Source organism: Mytilus trossulus, chromosome 9, assembly GCF_036588685.1.
Source record: "Mytilus trossulus isolate FHL-02 chromosome 9, PNRI_Mtr1.1.1.hap1, whole genome shotgun sequence".
In the NCBI taxonomy this organism is placed as follows: domain Eukaryota; kingdom Metazoa; phylum Mollusca; class Bivalvia; order Mytilida; family Mytilidae; genus Mytilus; species Mytilus trossulus.
The window spans coordinates 46,375,431-46,389,429 of record NC_086381.1 but is presented as its reverse complement, the minus strand read 5'-3'; positions in this window follow the sequence as shown (position 1 = coordinate 46,389,429).

The window sequence follows — 13,999 nt, the reverse complement described above, 5'->3', positions numbered from 1 at the left end:
ATATATATTGTCCTCTTGTACACAAGTATGTGTCTACAGAGGTTATGAATTAAATCTTGAATCTTAAAATTTCTGCAGGGGATAATGATTAAGTTTGATTAAGTGGTACACAATAACTTGACTATACATGTATTATTCATAATTAACAAATATTTTAAAAAAATGCCTGTTTTCGAATATCATGAATATAGTTGTGAAAATGAATAATCAGTCCCTAGCTTGCTTTAATGAAAATGAAAAATCTTGCTTCAATAGTGCATAAAATGAATAATCTGTCCTCTCAGTTTACAAAAATAAATAACCGATCAAAAACAAATCCTCCTGGCCCCCCCCCCCCCCCCCCCCCCAGAATATCAAATGGTCGTCCCCTAATCTTCCCTGAGGCTCTTATCATGAGAAATCAAACAAAATTCAAACATATACATTGCATACATTAGTATAAAAAGTCAAGTATGATAATAATGTTCAATAATTACATTAGATGTAAGTTTCATTATAATACGTTATTCTGATTGGCTAACATGTTATTCCGTGGACAATTGCATCAGACAATAACATTTATCATGCATGATGACACGAGGTCCCACAAAAAAGTGCACAGGTGAATTAAATAAAAATGGATAAAAATCGTGTTTTCATGATTTAAGCTAAAAAAATGTAATTATAGGTATTGAATACTTCTTTTTGAAACTTTATAGGGTTGTAAAAGCGTTGACCGTGCGTACATTTTTAGAATGAAGCGCTTCCGCGCTTCATACAAAATGTACTTCGGTCAACGCTTTTACCACCCAATAAATTTACAAAAAGAAGCATTCAATTCTTAAATACAACTTGATAAAATGTGATGAAACAAATAAACATGATGACATGATCAGCTTTTAATATTATTGATACAGCTAGGTTGATAGGGTTAGTATTGTTGTTGTTGTTGTTTTCATATTATTGATACAACTAGGTTGATAGACCCTAGTCATACTTAATATTCTAATGAATAAGTTCTAAATTAGTAATTACTCTATTTCAACATTAAAAAACAGATGTGGTATGATTGCCAATGAGACATCTATTTACCAGAGACCAAATGATGAAGATTTAAGTATGGAACGCCACGACTGCCTTATGTTAATGAAAAGATGTGGCGAAAATGAGCTTCCCACTCTAACAAGAATTTTTTTGTGATACATGTACTGATTCCTTATAATATATCTAGTATTAAGGACTGATTTATAATGATTATTAAATGGCTTTTTCTCACTTCAATTTGTCAGAATCAGATAGTACTTGTTCAACAAAACATGTGAATTTGTGATGTCTGATTAACATTTATCATTCAAATTTATATTTGACGTCTTATAAGTTTGAACAACACTGCATGTATGACATGTATTTCCCAATAAACTATTGTTTACACAGATAAATGATTCATAAATGAATTAAAAAAAAATATACATTTAGCGTGACCCAGAAACAAGTGCCTGGGACTTTAATGTACTAACATTTCACATAAATCTGATAAAAAAATTGTATTCAGTTAGGCCTTGGACTCACAGGAACTTGTTTCTATCCATGATCATCCATAGGAAAGTCTACTATTCCTTCCTATGACTTCCTATGGATAGAAACAAGTGCTGTGCTTGGACTTACGTTTTGAATGGAGATGTGAAGATTAGGGGAGGGAAACCGGGAAAATCATTTTTAAATCAAGTATCATATAAGTATAAAGATTTTAGGCTTTTTTAAAATCGATACTTAGATAGTGTTTGCTCCTGTGTTTGTTCTTTCAAAATAAATAAGAGTGAGACAAACAGAACCCCTTAAATAAGTTAATTAGAAGGAGCGATTTGTAAATAGCTAAGAGAAATCTTCTGTGTTGCCCGACACTGCGTAAAGTTTTCGCGGAACCATTAACAGCAATGAATCCGGTTCCTTACCTGGAAGAAGAAGAAGAAGAAGAAGACAAGTTTACATGGATCATGTCAGCAAGAAGAGGGGCACAATTGGTTCCCATGCATTGGAATTCCGACAGTCTGTTGAAAAATACCTTTATAACTTTTAAAATATGTTTCTTTTAAGGCAGTGGCTATTTGACCAGCACCGGCTTGCTATTTGACCGGCACTGAATAATTTATATCTCAATAAATTGAATTAAAATGTAAGAATAATTCAGTATTAAATCTCAAAATTTCATATTTAAAAACTTTTGTAAAGGTTACTTATATAAATATGATAAACACTTTAACTTTTAATTTATTGAAATTAAATATATTTCAAAAATTAAAATACAAATACAACTGAGGAACAAGTTGACGCAAGACCTGAACTTTTAATAACTGCCCGAGTCTTGTTTGCCTCAATTGTAAACATTGATTTAATAATAAAAAAAAAAAGTATCGTCAAAAAGATGCATGGGAAGCTATTAAGAGCGTAAAACTATATAAAGAGAAGAAAAAGAACCGTATCTACATACATGTATGCAACATATGCACACATGGTGCAGATTCAAAGGAAGCCAGTGTTCTGTGGAGTTCCTGTTTGGAGTTGCAACACTTATCTTGTGCTAGATTAAAACAATTTCTAAAGGCAAAGAATTGATTTTGTAACAATTGCAAATGTTAAATCATGTTTTCTTTTTGAAATTCGTAACAAACAACAATATAATTATATTACTAAAAAATATTGTCTTTTGTATGATGTGCGTAGTTTAATATAACACTATTTTTATCGCATGGCAGACTATTTAAACCATAAATTTTACAAAGATTTGGACATAAACTTTTCAAAAAATATTTTAGAAAAATATATATATACTTTTTTTAAATTTTTTTTAGAAAAAAATATATTTAGTAATGTATATGTCGTGAACAAGTTGCGATTTTGTACAGGTTATTACATGTACAAAAATATTGTACATGTTATAACTTGTATAATGCAAAAATACACAGTTATAACATGTACAAAAGTACCTTATACATGTTATAACCTGTACAAAAGATTGCTTAAAAATGATTTTAACTTGTACAAATCGAAAAATAAGGATAATTATGTTTCTATTATCGCAACAGATGATATTGACCTCAATAACATTTTCATCTCTTTTTTATTATTCCTTCGGTTACACGCCATTATTCCGACAGCCCATATATGCATTAGTCCGACAGCCCATTGGTCCGACAACCCATTAGTCCGACAACCCAATAGTCCGACAACCCATTGCTCCGACAGCCCAATACTCCGACAACCCATAAGTCCGACACTTATAAAGTCAAGTATTAGGGTATCAGGGTAAAATAAAACTTGTCTGTCTGTATTATTACGTTTAGATATGTAATGATATATTTTAAGAAATAACTCCGTTTATTAAATGATATGAGCAAATAAGCCCTAATACGGATAAATCAGCATGTGCAATACTAAAAACGTTCCGCTGTCGATATAAATCAAGATTTAATATTGCTCTTCGAACAGGGTCAATACGGAAAAAACAGGGCCAATACAGAAAAAAGCGGGAAAAAAGCCGTATTAGCCCTAGGGCTCATACAGGACGTTCACTTCCGGTTTTCAATTTTCTTACGCCATTACTTAACTTTGGAAGTACTATCGTTATGCATAAAAACATTTGAATAATATTTTTATACGACCGCAAATTTTGAAAAAAAATTTCGTCGTATATTGCTATCACGTTGGCGTCGTCGTCGTCGTCGTCGTCGTCGTCGTCCGAATACTTTTAGTTTTCGCACTCTAACTTTAGTAAAAGTGAATAGAAATCTATGAAATTTTAACACAAGGTTTATGACCATAAAAGGAAGGCTGGTATTGATTTTGGGAGTTTTGGTCCCAACATTTTAGGAATTAGGGGCCAAAAAGGGCCCAAATAAGCAATTTCTTGGTTTTCGCACTATAACTTTAGTTTAAGTTAATAGAAATCTATGAAATTTTGACACAAGGTTTATGACCACAAAAGAAAGGTTGGGATTGATTTTGGGAGTTTTGGTTTCAACAGTTTAGGAATTAGGGGCCAAAAAAGGGCCCAAATAAGCATTATTCTTGGTTTTCGCACAATAACTTTAGTTAAAGTAAATAGAAATCAATGAAATTTAAACACAATGTTTATGGCCACAAAAGGAAGGTTGGTATTGATTTTGGGAGTTTTGGTCCCAACAGTTAAGGAAAAAGGGGCCCAAAGGGTCCAAAATTATACTTTGTTTGATTTCATCAAAATTGAATAATTGGGGTTCTTTAATATGCCGAATCTAACTGTGTATGTAGGTTCTTAATTTTTGGTCCCGTTTTCAAATTGGTCTACATTAAGGTCCAAAGGGTCCAAAATTAAACTTAGTTTGATTTTAACAAAAATTGAAACCTTGGGGTTCTTTGATATGCTGAATCTAAAAATGAACTTAGATTTTTGATTATTGGCCCAGTTTTCAAGTTGGCCCAAATCGAGGTCCAAAATTAAACATTGTTTGATTTCATCAAAAATTGAATAATTGGGGTTCTTTGATATGCCAAATCTAACTGTGTATGTAGATTCTTAATTTTTGGTCCAGTTTTAAAATTGGTCTAAATTAAAGTGCAAAGGGTCCAAAATTAAACTAAGTTTGATTTTAACAAAAATTAAATTCTTGGGCCTCTTTGATATGCTGAATCTAAACATGTACTTATATTTTTGATTATGGGCCCAGTTTTCAAGTTGGTCCAAATCAGGATCTAAAATTATTATATTAAGTATTGTGCAATAGCAAGTCTTTTCAATTGCACAGTATTGTGCAATGGCAAGAAATATCTAATTTCACAATATTGTGAAATTGCAAATTTTTTTTTAATTAAGAGTTATCTTTCTTTGTCCAGTATAGTAAGCAAGAAATATCTGCTAGAATTTTTTTTAATTGGAGTTATCTTTCTTTGTCCAGAATCAACTTAAATCTTTGTTATATACAATATACAATGTATATTCACTTTTTACTACCAACTGATAAATTTAAATAATCTTTACCATTCAGTGATAACAAGCAGTTTTTTACATCTTAATATTTTATGATGTATTTAAATGAGTAGTAATTGTTGCAAACTCCATTAGAATATTTTAATTGAAATTAGTTTTGGAATAAGGGAAAGGGGGATGTGATTAAAAAATTGGGTTCAATTTTTCTCATTTGAAATTTCATAAATAAAAGAAAATTTCTTCAAACATTTTTTTGAGAGGATTAATATTCAACAGCATAGTGAATTGCTCTAAGAGAAAACAAAAATTTTAAGTTCATTTGAATACATTCATTCTGTGTCAGAAACCTATGCTGTGTCAACTATTTAATCACAATCCAAATTTAGAGCGGAATCCAGCTTGAATGTTGTGTCCATACTTGCCCCAACCGTTCAGGGTTCAACCTCTGCGGTCGTATAAAGCTACGCCCTGCGGAGCATCTGGTTTAAATTAAAGTCATAAAATAAATAGGTTATATGATGTGCAATGTTTTGTAACGTCTTAAAGTTTTGAAACGGAAAAAACAGGGCCAATACAGAAAAAAGCGGGAAAAAAGCTGTATTGGCCCATGGGCTAATACAGGACGTTCACTTCCGGTTTTTAATTCTCTTATAATCATTTAATAAAAGTGTTATGAACTGGCTGTTTCTGTATTGGCACTGGTATAGATTCTCGGTCAGCTGTATTGGCCCTCGACCCTACGGGTCTCGATGCCAATACAGCAAACCTTGAATCTATACCAGTGCCAATACAGAAACAGCCAGTTAATAACACTATAATATATAACATAAGGCTGAGGTAGTTCGAATACTTTCTATACATAACTGTATGCCATTACCATTTAATGTAAATGTGTTTGTGCTAATAAATATTGCCTAATGTCTATTGTCTATGTAACAATAAAGATAAATGTGTTTCAGTGGTTGTTGTATGTTTATGTGTTACAATTTGTGTTTCGTTCATTTATTTCATATAAATAAGGCCGTTAATTATAATGTTCTCATTTGAATTGTTTTATATTGTCATATCGGGTCCTTTTATGGCTGACTATGCGGTTGGGCTTTGCTCTTTGTTGAAGGACGTACGGTGACCTATAGTTGTTAATGTCTGCGTCATTTTGGTCTCTTGTGGATGCCATCTTATATTTCATCTCAGTATTTCATCTCACAAATCATAGCAACTACCATACTTTGGAGACACATTTGTTCTAATCTTGCTCGTTTCTTTATATCTTTATGTATTTATTGTATTGAAACATCATATTTCTTAGATTTAAATATTTAAGTTTTCAACTCGGCAATTTATACACAATAGGATATTCAAAGGGCCTATATAATTACAGAGTATAAAGGAACGATTTTACGTTCACTATTGGTAAGTTTCCTTTTTAAGACTGTGGTGTTTATTTGACCTAAAGTACTTCCATAGATGAACATATTAGGTTGGAATTGTGGCTGTACCTGTAGATTTTTATTTTTACAAACGCGAATCATCTTAATATTTACGGGGATGTTGCAATCTTAAACGATCCCGTAAAAGGAGTAAGTCCGGTAAGACCCCTTTTTGGCCCCAAAATATGGCAGTTTTACAAAATTGTTAAAATGTATACTTTTAGTTATTTATTGGACAGTAGAATGCTTCTGCTACATAAATATGGGCTGTTTTTGATAATACGATGTACATATATCGAGTACTAGCACCATTAAGTCATGCTAAATTACTGAAATCTTCACAAATCTATCATTTTGGTTAAATTTTGGACGGTTTCCGTGTAAAACGAAAGTGGCCGCATTCATGTTCATCCAAAATATTTAAATGTAAGTTGTATTTGATGATAATACTTAACATATATAAAGGTTGAGGATGAACACGGATGCGGCCACTTTCATTTTTGACAAAATCCATCTTAAAAGTGACATACTTTGATACGATCCTGGTAACCGCTTCATATATTTTTCTTTAAACAAATATGTACATTTACGATCATATACAATCTGCCTGCCAAACATACTAGTACCTAGACCTATACATGTTATATTTTGAAATGTTTTTTCTCTGAATATAATGACTTCTTTACACTAAAGCCATAAGATGTTGGATGTGTACTGATTGGTGATTGATTATTTGGTGGTTTCTTAAAGTTCAGTGGCAAATATTTCATGCATTTTCAGGATCAGAACAAATTAACAATAAGTCCAATAGGTAGGTAAGTTGTAAATTATAGAGACCATCTAGATGAAGATCCCGGGGAATTTAATACTGCCACTTGAAAAATAGGGTAAATTGGATAGGGACATACATTTTGCCTTTCAACAGGCCACCTATAGGAACCCCTCTGCCCAAAGAGTGGAATTGGAATGGTTCTTTTCATACAAAGAGGTGACAATCTCACCCTATTCTGATCGGACGTGGCTACGTACTTGTATCCTGGACAGCCAGACGGATGGCACCATACTGCATGGCTAGGGTTTTACTGTCGGTCGGAAAATGAGCTGTAGACTATAATAGTGACCATATTTTTTTATTCTCCATTCATCCTTGTAGTAGGGGAATATGACCTTTATCATGAATTCGTGTTTTTAAGCCCGGGATTTCGGGATCAAGACCCCTCCTATCCCCGCTCTGTAGTTGTACTGATTGATATTTTTGTCACTACATGATTTTTTTATAGGATGTTATGGACTTTGGACTTTGGACTAGCGCTAGCTTAAAATACCAGCCAAGGGTCTTTGGTTAAAGTTTTGCTTTTTAGTTTAATTGGCTAGCTAAAACACATAAGGTGAGAATACATTGCTTCGCCGAGTGCAGCTGGATACGACTGCAGTTGGGGCAAAAATGGACACAATAATCGCACTTGATGCAGGTATGAATTTGGATTGTATTAAATTAAATATTTGACACATAATAGGTTTTTGACACAGAATAAATGTAGTCAAAGAACTTGAATTGGTGATGTGATTTGAATTTATAAATTTGTTTTGCCTTTGTGCAATACACTATTCTTTGCAAATTCTGTTTTTTTACCCTAATTCCCCCCAACAAAAATATATACAATGTATGAAGAAAATTTCTTTATAATTTCTGAAATCTTGAGAACAATATGTCCCCCCCCCCATTTTCCAGAAAAATATACTTTTCTTTCCCTCAAAAACCATAATTACCCATAGAAATATACATCATAAAAATCATGAAAGTCCTTAAATAGAAACTGATATACATAATCATGGCTTAAATTAAATTACCTTCATCAGAATTTTTAAAATAGTAACTTCTAAAAATAAAATAAATTGAGATAATCACCTGAAACAAAACAATATGTCTTCAATAGATTATACAATTGTACATTATTTTAAAACAGTGTTGGGGAGGTAATTCAAACACATTATTGTTCATGTTGTCTGAATTACCCCCAAGACAATCCTTAACATCCCTTTGTGGTACGGAAACTTGTGGTATAATTTCAGAGAGATCCATACAACATTCCACAAGTTTTTGCCCTGAAACTAGAAAAATGCATATTTGGGCCCCTTTTTTGCCCCTGACTACTGAACTGTTTGGACAATAACCCTAAAATCAATCCCAACCTTTCTTTTGTGGTAAAAACATTGTGTTTGAATTTCATACCTTTCTATTTTCTTATACTAAAGTTATAATCCGGAAGCTAACTGTCTTCGGATGACGCGGACAACCACAACTATGTGATACCAAAATATGACGGCAACATTTTTGCGGTATTATAAAAACTCAGCTTTATATCAATGATACTATAAGTATCAGTTAACTTATATCAACTTTCTTGTTGTGTTAAAGAGGCCATTGATGACCTTGGGCTGGTGTCTGCTTCTAAATCTGCATGTTTACTCTTTGGACCCACTCTTCATTTTCATTCTATCTTCTATTGCTATTTTGTATTCAATATATTAAGAAGTATTATCATTCATAGTTTTGTTCCAATATTTTGGTTAATAGTATATTCTGGATTGAATTTCATGTATTTCAGTGGGATGCCAATTTTTGTGGATTTCATAAGTAAAGATGACAAACAAATTTAAAAGTTCAACTAATATATAATTTCTATATTCTTGTAGTGTATGCAAAACCACAAAATAAAATATATCCAGGAATACATATTTTTCCCCTAATCCACAAAAAATTGGTACCCATGCATAAAGATAAATGAATCCACAGTATATGTATTATTTATTTTGCACAGTTAAAAATGGATTAGAATTTTTAGTTGAAAATTTTCCTTTCTTTTCCCCGAAACTTGATTTGTTAGACATTTTATAATTTATTTTACAAAATTGACTATAACCTTGATCAACCTTACATACCAGTTCTAATCATTCGTTTTCAAACATGAGGACCAAATTATTTGTGTCACTTTGTGTTAGCATCATAACACAGTCCTAGGCGGATCCAGGGAGTAATTTGTTGATTATATTTAGAATCACTAAAGCATGACCAGAGCAACCCCCCCCCCCTTTTTTCCCCTTATGAAAAAGTTCTGGATTCGCCACTGTGTGACAGTAACACATGTTCCTATCAATATCAACTCTCCTTTTTCACATTTCTGGAACAAAAATATCCATAGGGTTAAAGAGGGAACAGTACCAGCATGAAAAATAGTCTTCCATACAAATTTTGTCAGTCCTAATTTCCAGATATTTTGAATACCTATCACTTTTACTTCTTTTCAGAGAGGAACAAAATACAAGTTGAAAATAGGATTAAATGAGGATTCAGTGAGAAAAACTGCTCCACTGGCAGTGTTAATTGTCATCTTTCTACTTTATATGAGGAACCTATATAAAAGTTCTATGTGTCATCAGTTATGTAAAGTTAATAATTATAATGATCTTAGACAAGTTGATGAACATTTTAATAGTTTTACAGATTGTCAGAAAATGGTATTTTTGTTTTCGAATCAAGATATTATAAGATTATGTGCCAAAACCTGTAATTTTATTTTTAAACGACGCCGAGAAGTTTTAAATTGTAAATAATAATTAAATACTTTTGTTGTATAATTTTACCATTCAGGTTTAATATTTATTATGTACATATACATATTCTTTTAAGTGATTATCGTCTCTCATAAATCTGTACAGATTGGCTTATGTATACAAAATGTATCTTTTATAAATGTATTGTGTAATTTTATACATAAGGTGAGACGTAAATAAAATAAATATTGTTAAAATATTGTCTGGTAGCTAAAAAAGAAATCTGAAAATCTATCCAAGATTCTTTTTTGTGTGGCTTTAGCAGAAAATAAAAGTTATTTCAGATTCTATCACAATTTTTAGCAGAAAATAAAAGTTATTTCAGATTCTATCACAACTTTTAGCAGAAAATAAAAGTTATTTCAGATTCTATCACAATTTTTAGCAGAAAATAAAAGTTATTTCAGATTCTATCACAACTTTTACCTATCAAATTTTATTTGATTGCAAGTCTGTAAGGCAATGATGAAAATGTTTCAAATAACTGGAACACCATATATGTAGTGATGGAAATATTTCACTCTGTTCAAAGAGATAATTATGTTTAAAATCATGCCAATAGAGCATTACTGAATAGTTTAATCATAATACATTACTATGCTTAAATATGGAACGCCACGACTGCCTTATGTTAATAATCAGCATTATACGCAGTGTTCATAGCATTATATGAAGTGATCACAGCATTATATGTAGTGATCACAGCATTATATGTAGTGCTCACAACATTATATGAAGTGATCACAGCATTATATGCAGTGCTCACAGCATTATATGCAGTGTTCACAACATTATATGAAGTGCTCACAACATTATATTAAGTGCTCACAACATTATATTAAGTGCTCACAACATTATATTAAGTGTTCACAACATTATACGTTTTTTGTTGTATGATGAGATTGATGTATGATGAGATTTATGAATGATGAGATCATTCGGTAAACTTCGGTTTTTTTTTGCGGAAATTACCGAATCCATAATTGGTAAATTAATGCCCAGCAAACAAATTTAAACAGTTATTATTATATATGTGATCATTAAGGCAGTATACAATATTTAAAACGGATTGAAATAAGTTAATTAAGAAGTATGATCAATTTAACCCAAGTTTATTCCACACCAGGGCATTTTAAACTTATTTTGAGGATTAGTTTCACCATATTCACAACTTAATATGTATATATATTTACTAGAACACATCCGTGATATCGCGGGTCTGTGACTGAATTAAAGAATATAACTATGCGTAAGCCTTATTTTAGTATTGGTATTGTCATCTGATAAAGTCATGCCGATTATAAGATGAAGTTTTCTCTGCTTTTAACATCTTTCTGTTTGAACCCGTCGACCTGGAACTTGTCAATTTAATATTGGTATTATTGATTTTGTTTGGAAAAAAAAGTCTCTGGAAAGGAGTATTTTTTTAATCAACAGTTTTGTCCTTTATGAGTTATGAATAAAATTGAATCTTTGATTCGCTGTTTTACGTCTAACAAATTGAAAACTGTACATGCTGTACCTATACGCCTTAATTTAAGTCCAGATTTTTATTATTCGTATTGTCATCTTAGAAAGTCATACTGATTAAAGTACTACAATCGGGAACAATGTGACAATGATTGAATTAAGTAGTTTCAACCCGGTGATTACGACCCGTGTATATAGCAAAATCTTAAATACAGCGTTTCGTGGTACTCCTGTCAGATGCGAATACGAATACTTTATTTCTCATAAAACTACAATTACATAGTTATAGAGAACATACATAAATATAACTATAAGGTACAATTTTTACAAGCATGTGTGAACAATACAATGAAATTAACTTGGAGGACTGACTTTCACATTTATAACTTTGATAAATTTACATAGTTTTTCTAATATTACAATATTACATGAATTAAACAGTTGATCAAACTTATAGATATTAGGGTTAGACCAGCAGTATGTAGGTAAAAATTTCTTTCTTTCAAACATAAAAGAATATTTTTCCAATTGAAAATTATTTTTAAAAATACGATAGCATAAAGTTTTAGGTGATTTGGCAACAAATGCAGAGCATTCTTGTTGTTCTCAATTATTGGCAATATTAATTATGTGGAAAACAAAAGGGTTTGGAGTGATGTTATTTTTAATCAACAGCATGGTACTATATTAGTTATATATACTCTCAGATCAGTACTTATAGTGTCTTTGTATTGTTGGGATATACAAGTACCCGCCCACATGCACGTTCACTCTATTTTCTTGTTAGATCATATGTATTTATATTTGTACCCATCTAATGAGTTAATTTAAAAAAGAAGATGTGGTACATGTATGATTGCCAATGAGACAACTATCGACAAAATACCAAAATGACACAAACATTACCAACTATAGGTCACTGTACGGCCTTCAACAATGAGCAAAGTCCATACCGCATAGTCAGCTATAAAAGGCCCCGATACGACCAGGTAAAACAATTCAAACGAGAAAACTAACAAGCCTTTTACAACTGATTTTCATAGTTCGTTCTTATGTTGTTCTGTTACGCCACTGTCCCAGGTTAGAGGGAGGATACCAACATCCCGCTAACATGTTAAAACCCGCCACATTTTTGCATATAAGTGGCCGTCCCAAGTCAGGAGGAGCCTTTATTTCAGTAGTTGTCGTTTCTTAATTAATGTGTTATATACATATTAGTTTTTCGATCGTTTGTTTGTACATAAATTAGGAATATTTTTCGTTTATCATTTCGGGGCCTTCTATAGCTGACTATCCGGTATGGGCTTTCCTCATTGTTGAAGGTCGTACTGTGGCCGTTTAGCTGTTTAAAATTTCTGTGATGTCATTTTGTCTCTTGTGGAAAGTTGTTTCATTGGCAAGCATACCACTTTTATATATATACATGTATGTACCGTGCAAACTGACGAACAAACGTAGTAAACGTTTTATTCATCCCCACAAACTCAATTTTCATAAGAGATGATAACTTTAAATGAAAATGTTAAACAGGGTCTTGAAAGGGTAATTTTTTCTATGAAAGTTTAAATTTCTTTATAAGACTGCTGATCATATTTGAAGACAATTTTAGAACTTGCCGTGCTAAAAAGCTTGTAAAAAAATGGAATAATTGATGTAAAGTTATGTTTAACACCTACAGTGAAATGCTTTAAACTGCATTTTCCATATCTGTTAGATACTTATTCATGTAAAAATGCCAAATTCTGAAAATCGATGCCAAAAATGACTCTATCATGACATATATAAGCTAGCGTTATATGGCACCTATGTGTTATAGAAAGCTGACTGTTTTATTTAAAAGGTAATTAAGCTTTTTAAAACTGAGTACGGACTATAAAGTGGCACCTTGCTAAATTTCTTCAGTAGGAAATGAACTCGAGAATATATCATACAAATTTTCCTACGATATTTCATTAAATAAACTTTTTATTATTTAACTTACATTTTGCCATTCGTATTTCTTACGACGAACAGAACTACTTCAATCATTCACCTCTCAGTTTCATCTTTTCCTTACTTATTTCAATCAGTTTTAAATATTGTATGCTACCTTATGATAACATGATTTTAATAACTTTTTAAATTTGTTTGCTGGGCATTACCGTAATTTACCAATTATGGATTCGGTAATTTCCGCTAAAAAACGAAGTTTACCGAATGATCTCATCATTCATAAATCTCATCATACATCAATCTCATCATACAACAAAAAACGTATAATGTTGTGAACACTTAATATAATGTTGTGAGCACTTAATATAATGTTGTGAGCACTTAATATAATTTTGTGAGCACTTAATATAATGTTGTGAGCACTTCATATAATGTTGTGAACACTGCATATAATGCTGTGAGCACTGCATATAATGCTGTGATCACTTCATATAATGTTGTGAGCACTACATATAATGCTGTGATCACTACATATAATGCTGTGATCACTTCATATAATGCTGTGAACACTGCGTATAATGCTGATTATTAACATAAGGCAGTCGTGGCG